The sequence below is a fragment of the Mya arenaria genome, chromosome 17 (genome assembly GCF_026914265.1).
Source record: "Mya arenaria isolate MELC-2E11 chromosome 17, ASM2691426v1".
NCBI classification, from domain to species: domain Eukaryota; kingdom Metazoa; phylum Mollusca; class Bivalvia; order Myida; family Myidae; genus Mya; species Mya arenaria.
In genome coordinates this window covers 23412793-23431396 of record NC_069138.1, presented here as the reverse complement: position 1 = coordinate 23431396, position 18604 = coordinate 23412793, and the positions used below count along the sequence as shown (strand labels likewise).

At 34.5% G+C, this 18604-nt stretch overlaps 1 pseudogene; it reads left to right on the top strand.

Moving 5' to 3' along the window:
* The first annotated feature begins 796 nt into the window (after nt 1-796).
* Nucleotides 797-9094, top strand: LOC128223284 (uncharacterized; annotated as a pseudogene).
* Nucleotides 9095-18604: the final 9510 nt, after the last annotated feature.

The following is an 18604-nucleotide window of genomic DNA, read 5'->3' as shown; positions in this document are numbered from 1 at the left end:
ATGTATCAAATGAATATTTTATCGAATGTGCCACGCAAACTCGACCGCTGCAGATATCATTTTATAGTATACTTGATGCTGGGACGAATCAGAACCAGGTGGTTTCGAGTATCTATTTTGGGCCCTTACTAGCGCAGTGGCGATTAAGAATTAATCTTTTTTGTTAACAAATCGAGGGCCATCAGTTAAGTGTTGGCATTTTTAGCTAACAACTAGTGCAGCCGGCGCCTCATACAGCCCACACTCAAAGCAGGCCATGTTAGTACTTGTTATAGCATACTAGGGTTACACTTACCAAATAGCTAAAGACATTACAATAGTTGCATTTTAAAGGTATATGCTCACTTAGGTTCAGGCATTCGAACTGCATTATCGTACAACAAAGCGATACCGCTAAGAGCACAGCACATTAGACCTATCATTGTCAATCGAACCGAAATGGTCATTTTGGTTGCTTTTAAAGAAAGAAATACTCTTATTATTAAATTGTTATTCTTAATAATTTCATGTGCTAAAACACATGAACTTATAAGGTTGGTTGAATGAGAGTATTATTCTTTCTGTGTTTTTGACTTTTACAATACACGAATTAAATTAAATTTATGGAAATGTTCCGACTGATTTGAAATAAAGCATTAACTTCGTTGAAACAGTGACTCAACATTTCATTTGGTTTAAATGTTCGAATGCTTATTATGTCAGAAGGCAGGTATTGAAATAACTATTCCCTTTCGGAATACAATTTCAACCTAAATATCAGCGAGATTGTTAAAAAATTATGTGCCGTTAAGAGGGTATGGAACACCCCAAGCCAAGACAAAGGCAGTTGTCCGTATCCAACCCAGCCATGATAGGGCCCAAACCAGCCGGTGATGACTTCCAGCCAAGCCGCCCCTGTGGTTATGCCCTACGGTGGAACAATTCCGGTTCCTGCAACAGTTGCTACCATTTTTAAAACCTTAGCATACCTCATATACTCTTGGTACCTTATTATAATGGCGGCTGGCGCTTATCTTCCTACTAAGCTAACCACGGGCTGGTGTAGCGCTGATTACAGCATAGCTAGCCAAAAAAGCAGTATCCTACACAACATTTGATACATTAGCATAATTTGTTATGTCAATTAGGAATATTTACACTAATGCTTAAACGGAATATGCATTCCGGCTCCTCCTACTAATGTCATATTGACCGTTTGGCGCAAGATGCGCACCATATTTCTTCGAGGTACTTTTGATGAGTTGTATTGGCTGGTGCAATGTATATCAAAGGGATTGTCACTTGATCATTATTTGGACGATATCATATTTTGTCAACTGTCGACACTTGTGTTCTACTTTCCATCAAGTATGTGATCACTCGCGTTCCAATCAACGACGAAATATGCACGGACACCTCCACTGTACTAGTCATTGTTGGAAGTCGAATGTTCGCAAACGCTTAGTAAAATGCCAAAAACACAACATATCTCTGATTGAATTATCTCACATTACGCTATATAACTATGCACAAATAAATTGTTTTGCGTTTTCGGCCAGGCAATTTGTTTAGAGCATTATTGCGGCGCATTGATTCTGCATTGTATGGTATAAAACACACATTTCATTAAAAATAAGGATAACACAAAAAAACTACGAGGACCTTCAAATTAGTATTTTTGCTTTTTATGTAAACGTGCTATTTTATATCCCGAAATTTACTAGCAAAAACCACGAAATCTGACACTTTTTAAGTGCGGGTAAAGCCGACCTTGGCTGAGGCTGTTACCTAAATTATATTTTGTCCATGGTCCATTGAATGGAGCACACCCAAAGCCATGATGGACTTAACTTTCTAGAAATGGTACCTCTGTTGCTTATCATGTTTCTGTGGAATCTCGAGCTCAAAAACTGAATGTGAAATTAAAAGAAGTTATGCACCTTCGCAGACGCGTGGTTTTAACAGACATGCGCAACAATGTTTTGTATAAGGATGTCCATATTCGAACAAGCTGTACAATATTGCTGATTGTTTTGCACGAAAGCAGTGGGAGAGATTCGGCAACTGGTAACCGACCTGGCAAAAAGGGCACCAGTTTCACCGGTTTTAAAAGAATGATGCACAGAGGCTCGAGAATTAATAGGCTCTTCCATGGCCGGCAATACATTACAATTGTATTTCAATCGTCAGGCTTGATTACCAATAGTTTTCCATAAATGTTCAAAGAATATGAATGATGTGAGCAAGTAATTAAAAAAAAATCATGTCCTGGTAGCTTTCAGGGCAACACTGGATGTCAAACTACCCTGTCAAAGCTGGTGGAAGCCTTGAAAAAAGACTTGATGAGAACAAATATGTAGGTGCAGTTTTAATGGACTCCTCAAAAGAAAACATTTCGACTGCCTGCCTGTCTGCCTGCCTCGTTATCTCATCGTTGACAATCTTATTACATATGGTCTCACAGCCATAGCATGTAAAATGATGCACAGTTATTTTTAGGCAGACAAACAACGTGTCAATTTTGGTCAACGTATTGCATTGTTTTGTCTTCAAGCAAAGTTATCAGCGTTTTGGTTACCTCTGGTAGGTGACCTGAATTTTCCTTTCGGAGCTTCATGTATGTCTAAATTTGCGTCCAATTTCTAAAATACGACAAAATTAATCATGATCATATAATCAAATAACTCTGTCGAAATTAATGTGATTGACCTTCATCTTTACACAGAAATGTATTCGTAACCTGGGTTAATGGGTTTGGTTCAAGACCAACTTTAAAAGATATCTGCTACATAAAAGCCTAGCAATTCAGTAGTAGACTTATTGCTCCATTGATGTCCGTTTGATTTAAAGATGGTATATTCTCGTATCCGTCCTGTGGTACAAAGCACTTTGCAACTTCTCAATGGTTTTCCTTCTATCTACAGATGTAATGGCTTTAAAAACGTTATTTTGGCATACACGAAACATCTTTGGAGTTGCGGCGTTGACTTTGCAATTCAGAGGATGCGAATGACAGTAGGTTTTAAGCTAAACATTGTCCACAGATCAAACTGGCATTCAGAATGCCTGTTTCAACAAACTCATGTTAGCCAACCTTATGACCAGAAGCAATCTATCGACCTTGATTTTGTTCTGAATTTTATGATCCTGATAGAGATCGTACGCCGTTGCCATTTTCCTATTGCTACTAAGACGATAAAGAATGCTTATTTAACAGTGTTCATTCAGATTTATATATTTAGCTCTGATGCCAGGTTTACCACAATATTGTTATCATTTGAATAAATTTTGAAAGCTAAATTAAAGTGTACTACGAATCTTGTTTAATACAATGTGTAGTGTATTTTATCTATGAGTATATAGTAATTAATTGAGGGGAGTGACTTTCCAGTGTTTCCAACTATTTAACATGTTTTTCTACTATTGCAATGATATTAAATATTACAAAATTGATATAATACCTAGTTTCCCTATGACGTGTAGAATAACTTACCTGTCTCGAGTAATTTATTTATCAAAAGGTATTTGCGACTCCTTAGATATTATTGATACATATGGAGATGGAAATGGCACTCCCTTCCTAAATGATTGCAAGGATTCCATATTTTTGGCCTTAAATAAAATAATATCCCGAAAAAAAGTTAAAAAAGCATTGCTCCCCACCGGAGTCCGGTTAATGGATTGCATTAGGTTATTATCTTTAAATACATTTCTGCTTTATTTCAATAATTTCGTATTCAAAATACACCAGTTAACCTGCCGAATAATACGTCAGTTCAAGCAAAAAAATCCTTTTGAACACTTCCTCTGATATTGTCTTGGGATGTTGCGTAGCAACTGTTAACATTTTTCTGGGCGATTTCGATTGTGGACGCTTAAGAGGCACTCGGTTCTTTGGTTCTCTTTGCAGGAGATAATAATAGTTCTAAGGAGAGTGAAGCATTATATCTTGAAAGGTGCGTGAAAACTGTTTTATGGTGACATTTGAAGCGATAAATAGTTAATTAGCGTTCTAAATATTGCCACAAGAAAAGGTTTCCATGATGCTACAAACGACAGAGTTCAACAAGGGAGGTAATTACAATGTGGCGACCATACAAAAGGAGTTCAATACGGGCATTTTATCTTCGCCCGTGGGCAAGATAAGAATTTCTAGCATAGTTAAATTATTTGATCTACTTATCTGAGGTGGGAGAAATATTGTATTTATGATCAATTTTCCTTTCATGTTTTTCAGTGAAGTATGTTTAAGTTCTATCAGTTAAACTGTGAACTAGGTATTAAAAATAATCTATTCAGTAAATGTTTGTAGTTACTTCCCTTTAAACGAATCTGAGTACTTTATATTTATAACAGAATATAATGTCAAAAGAATATATTTATTGAAAAAAATGCAAATGTTTTAACTGACTGTTTATAAAGAAACTCTTTGTTTAATGGTTTCTTAAAACTGAATGCCAGATCAATTGCAATCGTTCAGAATATTTACACACGGGCACAAATGCTTGAACATAAATACAAAGTGAAATATCATAAATGATTCAAATTAAGTTTATTTTTTACATTTTGAAAAATGTATTCGTAAAAAAATGTGGGTAACAATGCAATGTTTACAAAGGAACGGGTTGGTTTTATCAACTTGTTTTAGCTCGAGTATTTCACAAATAAGGAGGGCTATAGTACAAGCTCAAGTTGATATTTTTACTTATAAGCCAAATACCCCTCATTTAATTCATTAAATACTTTACACAGTGGACCATCCCATAATGAGGTTAAAGCCTTAGGGCAAGTTGGGATATTTATATACCTTTTATATCCTTCATTCAATTGAGTACTTACACACATCTTTAGGACCATCACACAATGAGGTTACGTAACACCATATTACCATTAATACAAGTTATGGCCCCTGATTAACTAAGGAACTTTGGTTCTAGTTCAGGGCAGGTTAAGATATTTATTAATAACGTCTATATCCTTTATTCAATTGACGTAATACTTCTAACAACACTTTTTCAGGACCATCACACAGTGATGTTACATAACTCCATATCACCCTTAATGCAAGATATAGACCCTGATTTACTTAGGAACAAAAAAATCAAATAATCCTTCGCACAATTAATGACGACCATCTCATTATAAGGTCACATAACTCAATTTTAAACCTAAATGCAAATTATGGCCCTTGATTGATCAACCAAACTTGGTATATAGGAAGAGTTAAGAGAGGCTGTTCATGGGATTGAGGCCCCGAGAATCAAGGTCAAGGTCAAAGTTACTATTTCAAATGGTTGGTATTGAATAATTTAAGGGTCGATATACTGCGAGCAGACTTGGTTTATATGAAGAGTTTATAGAGACCTTTCATGAGGATTTGTTTTGGGCCCCCTAGAGTTATGGTTACCGTTATTTTTTAAATTGATATTTTTTTTTGGTTTTGGCACATATCAACGCGGCGTAGTCGAGCAGACAGTTAGGCTTACGACAGCTCATGTTTAAAACAGCTCTCGGCAAGTATGGCATTAGGTTGCATGTTGTAACTGTCCGTGCATGTCTATATTCCTATTTTACTATTGTCTGATTTTACATTGTGAAATCACGCGTAAACGAGAGCAAGATTTGGAAGTTAGATTTGACCCCCAGGGGGGTATCCATCTTTGTTTACATCCGATGTGACAGGTAATGCGAAACGTAACGCTCAAAATAACCTTTTTTCTCAAGTTCTTTAAGCAATATTGTTTTGTAGTAGATAAAAGTATTAACATATGTTTCATGCGGTGCACTTCTTGTTTTTTTCTCAAAAATGGGGAAAAAGGACTTTTGTTGTGCAGAAGGTTGTAGTCATTAACGATCGCGCGGGGCAACATGCAGTTTCTTTAGAATTCCAGGAGAACCCAAGTTAAGGACCCATTTGCTAAATAAAATTTCAAGAGTAGTAACAAATGAACAAAATGGAAAGGTTGTCACAAAGTTATGGACACCAAGCAAATCTTCTAAATCATGCAGCTGTCATTTTGAGGAACCACCGCAGGCAATGTCCAGGAAGAAATGTTTCCAAATTCCATCCATCTTTTCCCACCGTTCTGCCAGTAGTAAGCCCATAAGGAGAGACAAGTCAGTAACCAGAATGTAAAAAGAGCCCTGTACACAGCAGTACCGATTGTAAGTCGTATGTATTGTGATTAAAATGTAAATATGAAGATTAATAGTCATAATTGTTTGTCTTAAAGCTGCACCCTCACATATTTACTGTTTTGAGAAAAAGTGTTCTAATTATTTTGGAATTGAGCCAATGTTGGTACAAATGTCTGGAAAAGATGATATGAGACTGCTGACAAAAGATCTGATCAGCTGTTTTCATATTTACGACCGTAAATGGATGTTTTGAGGGTAACCTCATCAAAGCGCTTAGAAAAAAATAATCGACTAAATGATATTTGAATGTTTCATTTCTGTTGCAGTGCACTCCTGAAACAATTCCGAGTGAGCAGGGTCCTGTCATAGATGGTGCAGGCATTGTGGACCGGGATTCTTGTGCAGTTGTGGTAGTGCCAGATACAGCAGATATAATCACAGAGGTTAATTCTAATTTATTGTACTAGACACAAATACTGAAGAAAATAATGAAACACAAATAAAAGAAAATATCATTGATATCCAATGAGTTATGCATAATAATACGTTAAAAAAATAAATATGCAGCAATCTATAATGTGCCCCTTAAAGAGCAGTGCTCAGTACTGTACTTAACACGCACTGCTTTCATGACATGTAAATGATTTGTTCACTATAAACTCTAAACATAAACTTATCAAAAGAACCAGTTGTACTACACTTTGATGGTTTAAATCTTGGTCAGTGACAATTAACAATCTGAACCATATAACCCTATATTTACATATTCCGTGAAAATTATAGGAGTGTTATCTTGAATTACCTTGTTATTATTGAAAATGTTTCAGGCAGTGCAGTTGACGGGTCATGAATACCTCAACACTACGGAAAATAAGGAGTCCTTCAAGCTACTAGAAAGCAATAACGACTTGGCCGGTGTCATCCAAGAAAGAAAAAGATTACAGACATGTGAAAATTAACTGAAAAAAACTGAAGGCATCTGGACAAGTATTAGAGTCGAATGAATTGAGAAACAATGACAAGCTGTTTCGCTATTGCACAGGACTTAATGTTGAGGTCTTTGATTCACTATACAAATATTTGGAGCCAAAAGCAAACGTCCTTAAGTACCCACAAGGCGAAAGGACAAAAGCATACAAGAATCATGCTGAAAACTACAAGCGGAAGCCAGGAAAAGCAAGACAAACGTCCCTTGGACAAAAGATGATCTTCACTCTAGTTAAATTCAAACTTGGTTTGCAAACTATGTACTATGCGGTTTGGCATGTCCACTGCAAGATGCAGTGTTATTTTCACTGCACAGGTGACATTGCTATCTAAGGAATCGGAGAAAATATGCAAGATGCCACCAAACAGAATGGGACAACATGTACAACGCAAAGTGTTTTTATGAGTTCAAGAAATTGAGAGTAATTGTAGACTGTACAGTGCTGTACTCTGAAACCCCTTCATCTGTTGGTGCTCACAAACAATTTCACTCAAACTATAAACGCCACTCAACTGACAAGTTCCTTGTAGGTATGAATACAGGTGGTGCTATAACATACATTTCTGTGATGCATGGTGGACGACTAAGTGACAAGTTCATAACTGTAGGGGCTGATGATCTACTGTCTAGCTTAAATCCAGGAGAAAAGGTTATGGCAGACCATGGCTTTACCATCCAGGATTGCCTTCCCTCAGGTGTTAAACTGGTAAAACCGTTTTTTAAACATAAGGACAAATCATAGTTTAAAAAGGATGAACTACATAAGAACAAGAAGATATCTGAAGCCCCGGTTCATATCGAAAGAGCAATACCAAGAATTAAACAAATCAATATCTTCAGACAAGAAGTGATACTGTCCCAGGTGGATGTGTTTGATCACATTTTCAAGGCTTGTGGGTATTTGGTTGTTGTAAATACTTAAATTACTACATTTTATATGTTGGAAATGCTCGGGGTACTATATGTTGTATGTTGTAAATACTCATATTACTATATTTCGTATGTTTGAAAAAGTACTATATGTATGTTGTAAATGCTCAAAGTACTATATGTATGTTGTAAATGCTCAAAGTACTATATGTATGTGCTCTTTATTATTATTTACTGCTTCATGTGCTTTGATATTGCCAGACTGTTAATAGTGTACCATGTCACACATTAATCTTATTAAATATTGTTGATATAATGTAATCACTTGCTTGAGATTCAGTTTGAAACAATGCTTTAAATACTATGCCATTTATGATATTATATATGCTGTTCTATTGTTACTGTTAACCATGCCAAATAGTGATCTCACATGCGAAGGTCCAAAAGTCGTTTTTTGTAAATGACTTTCTAAATTAATGTGGAAAATGTTGATCATTTATCACTATTTTCATAAACTGGTAAGACTACATGTAATTATGTATGGTCAATACTTACACCATCAGTACCAAAAAGTGCAATTGTTTTGGACTGCGACTACATGCACATGTGATAAGATATATTTATTCACTTACAATTACATTTTAATGGATAATATTAACTTCAACAATAAGAGGCATATTTATATGGAAGGGAATATCCGCAAGGACATTCATACTGCTAAATGACATTGTGATGTTATTTACTTGCATATGCGTTCTGCAACATGGCAACTGCATTTTAGTTTCTTACATTTGATGTACAAGCAATTCATTTTTCTTGCTTCTTAATGTTAAGGAAACAATTCTTTCATCATGAATATCATATATTTTTGCATGTGATTGACAAGTGCGTTCAACCTTTTTGTTTGCTTACTGCAATATTGAAATGTTTATTTATACTATTCATAACGACATTGGTGTACAGGGAGTTCTGTGCGTCCTGGGTGTGCTTGGTGTTGGCGTAGAAGGAATGTCCTCAAACGTAAATACGTCTCCTACTGGAGGCTCCCTCCTGACTTCCAGTGCGGACAGTCGTTCCATGATGAGTTCATCACGCTCAGACAGATTTGTCTCCAGCTGATTTATCCGCGCAAGGAGCAATGCAAACATTGCTGCGGGCTTTTCTGGTGATGTCAGAGTACCATTACTAACCAGGCAAGGCTCTGGTGTTTGCGACTCCGCTTCACGGCCAGTCTGACTGTTGTCATCACCTCCTCATCTAGTTGATATGCAGTTGACTCGTATGTTAACACAGTTATGCCACCTGAAGAGCCTGTGGATATGTCCTTGGCTCCTCCTGTCAGGGTTTTTGGGCGGGTGCAGCGTCTCCTCGGGGCTGGCTCTAAGGCAGCTTGGGCCTGAGCACCTGGATCCTGGACAGGTTGGGCCTGGTCTGCCTCCTCATCCACGCTCAACTGATGTTCTTCAACTGCCTCGTTGAGTGACGCTCTTGAATCTGTAAAAAAGAAAATACCCGTTAGACCATTTTTTATTGAAGTTTGAGTGTTATTAAAACATATGATATAAATCAACACTGCACAAAAATGACACTTAAATATATAGGAGCATTCTGATACATTTTGATGGCTGGTCAACCCTAGATCGGTATCATTTAAAATTGTAAATCAGTGTCTTTATAATGTTAATTTACATAACAGTAGCAAACTATTGTATAGATAATTTACTAAGTATTGAATTGAAATTATAAATATTTCCTTCTCTTGCTAATACCAGAAACGGTTAAATATTAGTAAAACATGCAGTGGACTTATGTGCAGAGCTTTATATAAAACCTTCTAATATTGTTCCTCTATTATAAAAGATCACTATCATAAAGTGTTTAATTTATAACACTCTACTGCGATATTAGGGGCTATAAATCAGGAGCTGGTCAGCTAAGGACTACATTATTAAGCGTATTGAATTGTCCCTTATCCCTTATAAATGGTCAAGCAAGAGTTCACTTGAAAGGATATCCCATGTAATAGTAGACACATTTTAAGATATAGTTGTCTGACAAATACTTCATCATTTTTAAGTGATAAATTCTGTTAAAGATACCTTAAGCTTTCTCAAAGGCTTTAAATAACACCTTTATTAATATCAAAGTAGGCATTTTTCAACATGTTTTCATCATCATCATCATCATCATCATCATCATCATCATCACTTACTGCTGAGCATGATGATGACTGCATCAACTTTCTCCCCATTCCATGCACACGTGACTTTTTCATTCTTCTCTACACCCCCTTGAAGGTGTTTCAAGTTTGAAGTTGGGGCAATCCCGGTGGTGTTTTCGTCTGGGGAGTAAAGGACTGCATACCGCGAAGTCATTGCTGAAATCATAATTTATTTCAATTATATATTTTTTTTGATTTGATATATTTGATCAGTAATCAATAATTAAGTTGAATAGAAATGTTTTACCTTTTAAGTATGATTCAATTCAAAATACTAAAAAATCAAATACTGCCTTTGTTATCCCAAACCCTAAAAACAGAATATAGTGCACAAAATCTGTGTACTGATTTTTATCTTTATTGCCCCCCCCCCCCGATATGATCTTTCTACTACTACTTTTAATTTCGATAAAATATTCCAGATAACAACCAGCAATGTTCTTATAATCATAATAATAATAATTATAATAATACAAATAAAATGCTTTCATGGATATTGTTGATAAATAGTTTAATATAAATTTGTCTAACATTTGTATGATTTGATTCAAAATATTAAAAAATCAAAAACAGAGTATAGTACACTGAGGTTATCTGTGTATTGAATTTTATCTTTATTGCCCCCCTCCCCCCTGCAGTTATCTGATCTAATCCAGCACAGGTCTACATAAAATGCTTTCATGCCACTTCAGTTTCATCTCAAAATTATCAAAAATAATTTTACTACTGATTCAACAATGATAATACTAGTTTTGATAAGATATTTAAGATTACAACCAGCAATATTCTCAATAAAAATGATAAAATGTTATTATGATTATTGTTGATAATTAAGTTGAATATAAATGTCTAACATTTTTTACACTCTATACTTACTTATACAAGTTTTTTGAGGGACAACTACAATGAATTGTTAAAGTGTCATCCCCAAAAGTCTCAGTTGGCTTAGTCAATAATCAATACACAGGATATAATAACCTTGCTATGACACCTTAACTCAATAAACAAGACATGCTTCATAAACATGTCAAACATTGTTACCTTAAAAAAAAACCAGACACAATAAAGTATATTAAAGTAAAAGAAATACTTCATTTTAAAAGCAGTCTCCAGTTAATGACTATCTTACATCATTATTATACACATAACACGCCTTTCGCCTTATTTACGTGAACGGATTATTAGCTTGCACCAGACCAAAAACCAAAGTGAAATAGTTTGCGTATTGCTTGAAGAAGAGAATGTGAAAATAAGTCGTCAAACAGTGAATATGTGGGTAAACTACTTCAAACGTAATGGCACATGTATCAAGCCCAGGACTTGTGTGAAGCCACGAACACTTAATGAAGATCATCTTAAATACATTGACGCATGCCTATCAGAGAATGGTGAATTATCATCAAGAGAGTTATGCTACAAAATAAAGCAGGCTTTTGGTGTACAAGTTTCCATCAGTACATTGAGGAGTACTCGGCACAATTTTGGATGCTTTAGAAAAAACACTAAATACTGTCAAACAATCCTTCCAAACCAACAAAGCGTCTCATTCATGCCATTTCATGTGTTAACCAATAAGAAATGTTTAATAACATAATCTTTACAGATGAATCAACGATTAAAATACAGACAAGCTCTCGACGCACTGTGTATAAGAAAGGCATGAAAGAGATGCTGAAAGGAAAACCAAAACATCCTTTTCAAGTCCATGTCTGGGCTTGAATTTCAAGACGAGGGGCAACATCAATTCATATCTTTACAGATAAAATGATTTCCATATATTATCAATCCATTCTTCAAAAAGCATGGTTGCCCTTTGTGAAAGATGTGTATGCATGCGGATATAGACTTATGCAAGACAATGACCCAAAACATGTCAGTATTTCTACTAGGGCATTCCTTACAGAGAATGGCATTACACACTGACATATCCAACCCGAGTCTCCCGATATGAATCCAATTGAAAATATGTGGGCTGGCTACATCAGAAAGACCAGGAAGCCAAAGAATAAGGAAGAACTGGTTCAAGGTATACAAGAGTTCTGGAAGACTGTGACACCAGATATGTATAACAAATACATTAACCATCTATATAAAGTTGTCTCGTCTTAATAAGTGCTATTTTCAGAAACATCTTTTTCGATGCATTACATTATAATTTCACCAAAATGTATATACATATCAATCTAATTGATATTGTATTTTGCTGTAACTATCATGTATAGTTATTACATATATTCATGATTGTTTTTTTCTTAAATAGATAATTAAAAGCCTAGTATAAGCATTTGATATTGAATGACCCCCCCCCCATCAATGCCTTTTGATCTTAATCATCAGATTGTGACAGATTGTATATATATAATTCTGTGAAATGATAAATAAACATAATAAAAGTTTTGAGGAGATAATCTATAAGTATTAAACCTTATATTCGTAGTCCCATAAACAAATGAACAGGATTTCATAAAAATGCACAAAAGGGAACTACTCTTCCAAATGGCCCCAAAACAATTAAAGTGACACTCTTATTCAACATTTATACATACATAAATAACATAAAGTTTGAGTGATAAACCGTTAACTACTAATTAAATAATGCATTTATGGAAAATATTAATTACTGATAACAAGATTGTAACCGTGTATTTAATAGCAGAAAACGCAAAAATATTAAATGGTTAATGCTAAAAGTTTTTCTGTAGACTATAGACAGTAGAAATACTGTGTTTTATGTTCACTGCTTTCAAGTTTAACTCTATATTCCTCACAAATGCCATCGTTTTTGACATTTAGTAAACTCTTTTGGAATATTTAAACAATATCATTAATTGTGGTAAAACTTGTTTGGGAGTAAGAGTGCATCTTTAAAATAAATTGAATTTGATAAAAAAAAAAAAGCTTATTCATGCTATTGTAATGAGATTACCAATTGTAACAGTGTCAATTGGTCAAAACCAATAAACAGGAATACACAGGAAGTGTCAAGAACCCTGCTATGATAACATTACACGAAAGGGAATTATTCTATTGTTACTTTTTATTTGATGTAAAAAATGCATGGTAAATACTTAAAAAAACAGCATATTATCCCAAATTTGAATTTTATGTTTGTTAAAAATCAGTACTAAGTCTTTTTGCTTAATAAGATTAATGATCTGTGATAGACAGCAGGAGGCAATAAAGATAAAGATCAAGAAAAAGATCAATACAGTGGGAATTTTTGAAACCAGTAAACATAAACATACAAATAAGAAGTGGTTTAATAAAGACTGTTATGATAGGAAAAAGAGTTCAAGCGCAAGCGAAATATATATAACCGGAATAAAAGAAGATAATAGAAATAACTTTCTTTTTGAGCGGTATCAATATAAAATAACTAAAACGAAAGCTTTTATTAAATACCGTAAAGAAGAATGAATCAGAGTAAATAATCTAGCCTCTACAAACCCTAGGCAGTTTTGGAAATCATTGAGGGAAAAATCTCGTAAAACAGAAGTCCGTGCCGATTCTTTAACTTTAGATGATCTATTTACTCATTTCAAGGATTTGTCCGGGCACACCGCATCAAATCAAGATGGGCCTTACATTACAAACGTAAACGATGAACAAATAAATGATAATTTACTTGAAATAGAAATAAGTGTAACAGAAATAAGAAAGGCTGTATTGTCTCAAAATAACAATAAATGTCCAGGCACTGATCAGCTTCCAGCGTAAATGTTTAAAGCCTCGATCGATATTATATAACCCAATATAAGTTGTTAATTCCTTTAAATACTTGGGAATCAATTTGTTTAAAAGTGACAACTTCAATAGGTCTCAAAAACTGATTGCTCAACATGCATCTTTTTCACTGTATAAATTATATCAAATATTTAATAATACTAAACCTCCCGTTCATCAGAAACTTAAACTGTTTGATGTCCTAGTGGGCTCATTTCTTAATTATTGCTCGGAAATCTGGGGTATACATCCAGCTACCGACATAGAAATGATTTATGTGAAATAACTTTGCTATATACTCGGAGTAAAAAAAATAATCAACAAACTTAATTGCGTTATACGGAGAACTTGAAAGGGTACCAATGATAGTATATAGGCAAATACATTAAATAAGATATTAGAAAAAAAGTTCTTGTTTCGAGAGATAATAGCTTAATCCAACATACTTATAACGCATTACGAACAGATAATAAAACATATAAAAATAAAAACTGGGCCACTCAAGTTAAAAATATTTTGAATGGACATGGTTTTTTTTGATTTGGCGAACTGAAATTATCGATAATTACACAGCTGAAGTAATCAAAAAGAGAATTATAGACGAATTTTGCTAAAACTGGTACGCATATATCAATAATTCACCTAGGTTAAGAACAAACACCTTATTTAAACATGCGTTCATTTGAGAAAAATATTTAGAAACAATCCATGAAAGCAAATTTCGATATGCTCTTGCACAATTTAGAACTTCTGCCCATAGACTTGGAATCGAGACGGGCAGATATACTAACACACCCGTAAATGACAGAATATGTGTAAGGTAAAAGGAATAACAGAAAAGCGGTTAAACTATACATACACACATAGAGCATTTACATTTGCTGCCACAAGTATGGATCAGTCTCTTCAACTCTTTGAAATCAGTAGTTGTGCGTAATTCGTTTGGCAGACTGTTCCATACTTGGGTGGCCTCAAAAGCTTTCCTTACCATATATAAGTAACTGTATTTACACTTGGAATGTCGAGCATGTTTTTTATGTCTGAAAGAGTAATGTTTAGATTTAACAGAGACAAGTTCTTGTATGTAAATGGGAGATAACTTGTGTAAGCATTTGAAAACTTCAACAGCGATTTGTCTTAGCCTGCTTATATAAAGGGTTGGCATATTTACCCTTTCTAAAAATTGTTTATAACTCGATGTATAATCATTAAAGACTAATTTCAGAGCTCTATATTGCATTTTTTCTAGGGTTTCAGTGTTTTGTTGATTACAGAAATGCCATACTAAAGGGCAGTAGTTAAAATTGGAACGGACAAAACATTTGTAGATAAGTAATTTTGTATCTTGTGTGAGATATTTAGACAATCTTAACAAGATTTGCCGGGCTGATTTCTTACAAATAGTTGCAACATGAGCATCAAAGTTTAACAGTAAATCAATTTCTACTCCAAGAGTTTAACACTATCTTCACATTGTATTTCTGAGTTTTCAATTCTGAAGGAATCTATTTTACTTAATGCGGACTTTCCGATACAAATTGATTGAAATTTATCAGGATTTGCTTGCATTAGATTATCTTCAAACCACTTAATTAGGATAGCACTTTCAGATTAAAGAACTTTTTTTAGGTTGTTGATGTTGGAATCACAGGGTAAAATTATATACCCATGAACATGCTAAAATAAAAATGCATCTCATACTAGTAATCATAATTACATTTGCTATTAGGAGCTGGTCATGGACCTTTGCCGTCCTTCATCCAGAGCCTTCCACAGCGATGGCAGATATATTGCTGCTTGGATCTACACTTGACCACGCCGTTGAGTCCAGGATCTCAGTAGCAGCCATGACAACATCAACAGAATGACATCTGCCTATGGGTGCATACAGTTTCCAAGTCCTCAGCATCAACATTTCTGTATTTAAAATTAAAAATAATAACCTTTTTAAAACATATTAGTTTATAAATAATTATAAACAGACAAAGTATGTATCATTTGTTTCATAAATGTTTTTTTAAACGCTGTAAACGCCATAGCTTCATACCTGTAAAATTACTGTTCATGATGTCTAATCATTTAATTGTATATGAGTAACATTTAATGTAACATCACCTAATGGATTTTTTTTAATAAAAAGTCACTGTGAATATAAACAGTTTTCAAATGAGTACATTTAAATTACAGGCTGTCAGATTGAAACGTATCCACTCTGACAGAAGAAAGTGAATGAATCCCCAGGATTGTTCCTCAGGAAAATGTCTTTAACCGGCTGTTGACAGTTTAAATGCTCTTTTGATGGAATTAGCTTTGCTTGCAGAGAATCTGTGATATAAAAGACCTGGGCTGCTTTGTTTTATTGGTTTATTGACCTTAAATGTATTTTATATATATTTTGTCACTTTTGTAAAAAACAATTGGCATATGTACTAGCATATGTTTGCAAACAGACACATTTTAGTTTTGTAAACAACTTGAAAATACATTTTGTAGGTTGACCTCAGACCATGAAAGATTAATGGTAGGTTCTCTTTGACCAGAACATGACCAGTATTGTTTTTGAAGTTTATTAGTCAAAGTTGATGGTAAAGGCAAACAGTGGCTATTCTGCACAATGACTTCTTTGACCTTATACCAGTGGTATTTAGTGATTGATATATCAGTCCAACACATGTAACAGGGTCCTGCTGAAATTCAGCAAGAGCTTATTAGCATTGCAAATCATTATTTGTGCATGTAACTGTAAATACTATTACGCTTTGTGCCAGAAACTTGACCATCACAAGTTAGGGTCATTGTTGATCTTATCTTGTTTCATCATTTTGCATGTTTTGTCTCAAAAGCATCCTTCAATTTAAATCATTTAAGATTAAACAATAGAACAGATCTGAATTGTGTGAAAAACTGCTGAATTTTTTTTTTTTAAAGCGTAAGTAACTTTTGTAGCCATAAAACATCGATTATAAATTCAAGGGGGTGAAAGCAAAATGGTTATATATGCTTCTTTATTTAATGTCACTTAGAACCTTTTTGCTTTCACCCATCTTACTGGAAATTAAAGAAAAAACTATCTGATTTTTTCACAGCAGTCATATATATCACGGTTTTCTAGACATCTAGCAAAGTATACCTCATTCCAAGATAATAAAGATGTCAAATCAGTCGATCCGGCTGTGAGAGAACAGCTTTAAACAAAGACTATATCATGGGCAGTAATGTCAGGTGCGTCCCCATGCTTCCCGGTTCATTGTTTTGAGTGATAAACGTCCTCGATTCGATGAGTATAACCACCGTTTTCTATATGTTTCAACGATAATTTTCAGAAACGACCTTGTGCCCCGAATGAAGAGCGATTGCTCGTTTACGAAGACGCTTGCTTTAGATCAAAATAATATCTGTATTAAAATATCTCGTCAAAACAATGCACGTTCTTACTAGGCTTCCCGACTCACTCAATGCATTTTTGCTTCAAAACAACTATTCAATACCGTTCTCTTGCGTACAAACCCCTACCGATGCTTTGTTTTAGTCAATAACAGTATTGCTATTGTTTTCCGAATGCAGACTGCCAATTTTGGAGTTAAATCGGCTTATTTACGAAAATGCTTGCTGGTTCATTCCGTACTATTTTAGAACCTAGGTTCATCCCATAATAATAATTGTAATTATGACATGTGCACAGCATTCTGGTCAAAACTGGAGTTGTACCTAAACAACAAAGTTCACACTTAATCAGGCTGTCTGAGAAACTTCTACAGAAATTGGCCAAAATCGTGGGTTTCACACTTGAACCTTTTATTTTACAATCTCATATTTAACTGTCAAAATCAATATAATAAATGGTAATTAAAGATTTGCTGAAAGTAGACATGATAAATTACTTTTTTCTTTGACATGTTGTATTGGTTTTGTTTTTGCAAATTAGTTTGTTTTACTAAGCGTGTTATGGCAAATATGCGCGCGCACCCTCCTGACGTAGGTACGCCGAGATAAGGATAACAGTGTAAAAATGGACAATATGTATGGATATCACTTAACTGTACATATTTCGTCACCGATCGTTTTTGTTTTTTTTTGCAATTCAATCACCCACCTCTTTGTGATAGTGCAAACAAACCCCTACCTGCTTTCAATAGTGCAAGTATCAAAGTTTAACAGTAAATCAATTTCTACTCCCAAGAGTTTAACACTATCTTCACATTGTATTTCTGAGTTTACAATTCTGAAGGAATCTATTTTACTTAATGCGGACTTTCCGATACAAATTGATTGAAATTTATCAGGATTTGCTTGCATTAGATTATCTTCAAACCACTTAATTAGGATAGCACTTTCAGATTAAAGAACTTTTTTTAGGTTGTTGATGTTGGAATCACAGGGTAAAATTATATACCCATGAACATGTTAAAATAAAAATGCATCTCATACTAGTAATCATAATTACATTTGCTATTAGGAGCTGGTCATGGACCTTTGCCGTCCTTCATCCAGAGCCTTCCACAGCGATGGCAGATATATTGCTGCTTGGATCTACACTTGACCACGCCGTTGAGTCCAGGATCTCAGTAGCAGCCATGACAACATCAACAGAATGACATCTGCCTATGGGTGCATACAGTTTCCAAGTCCTCAGCATCAACATTTCTGTATTTAAAATTAAAAATAATAACCTTTTTAAAACATAT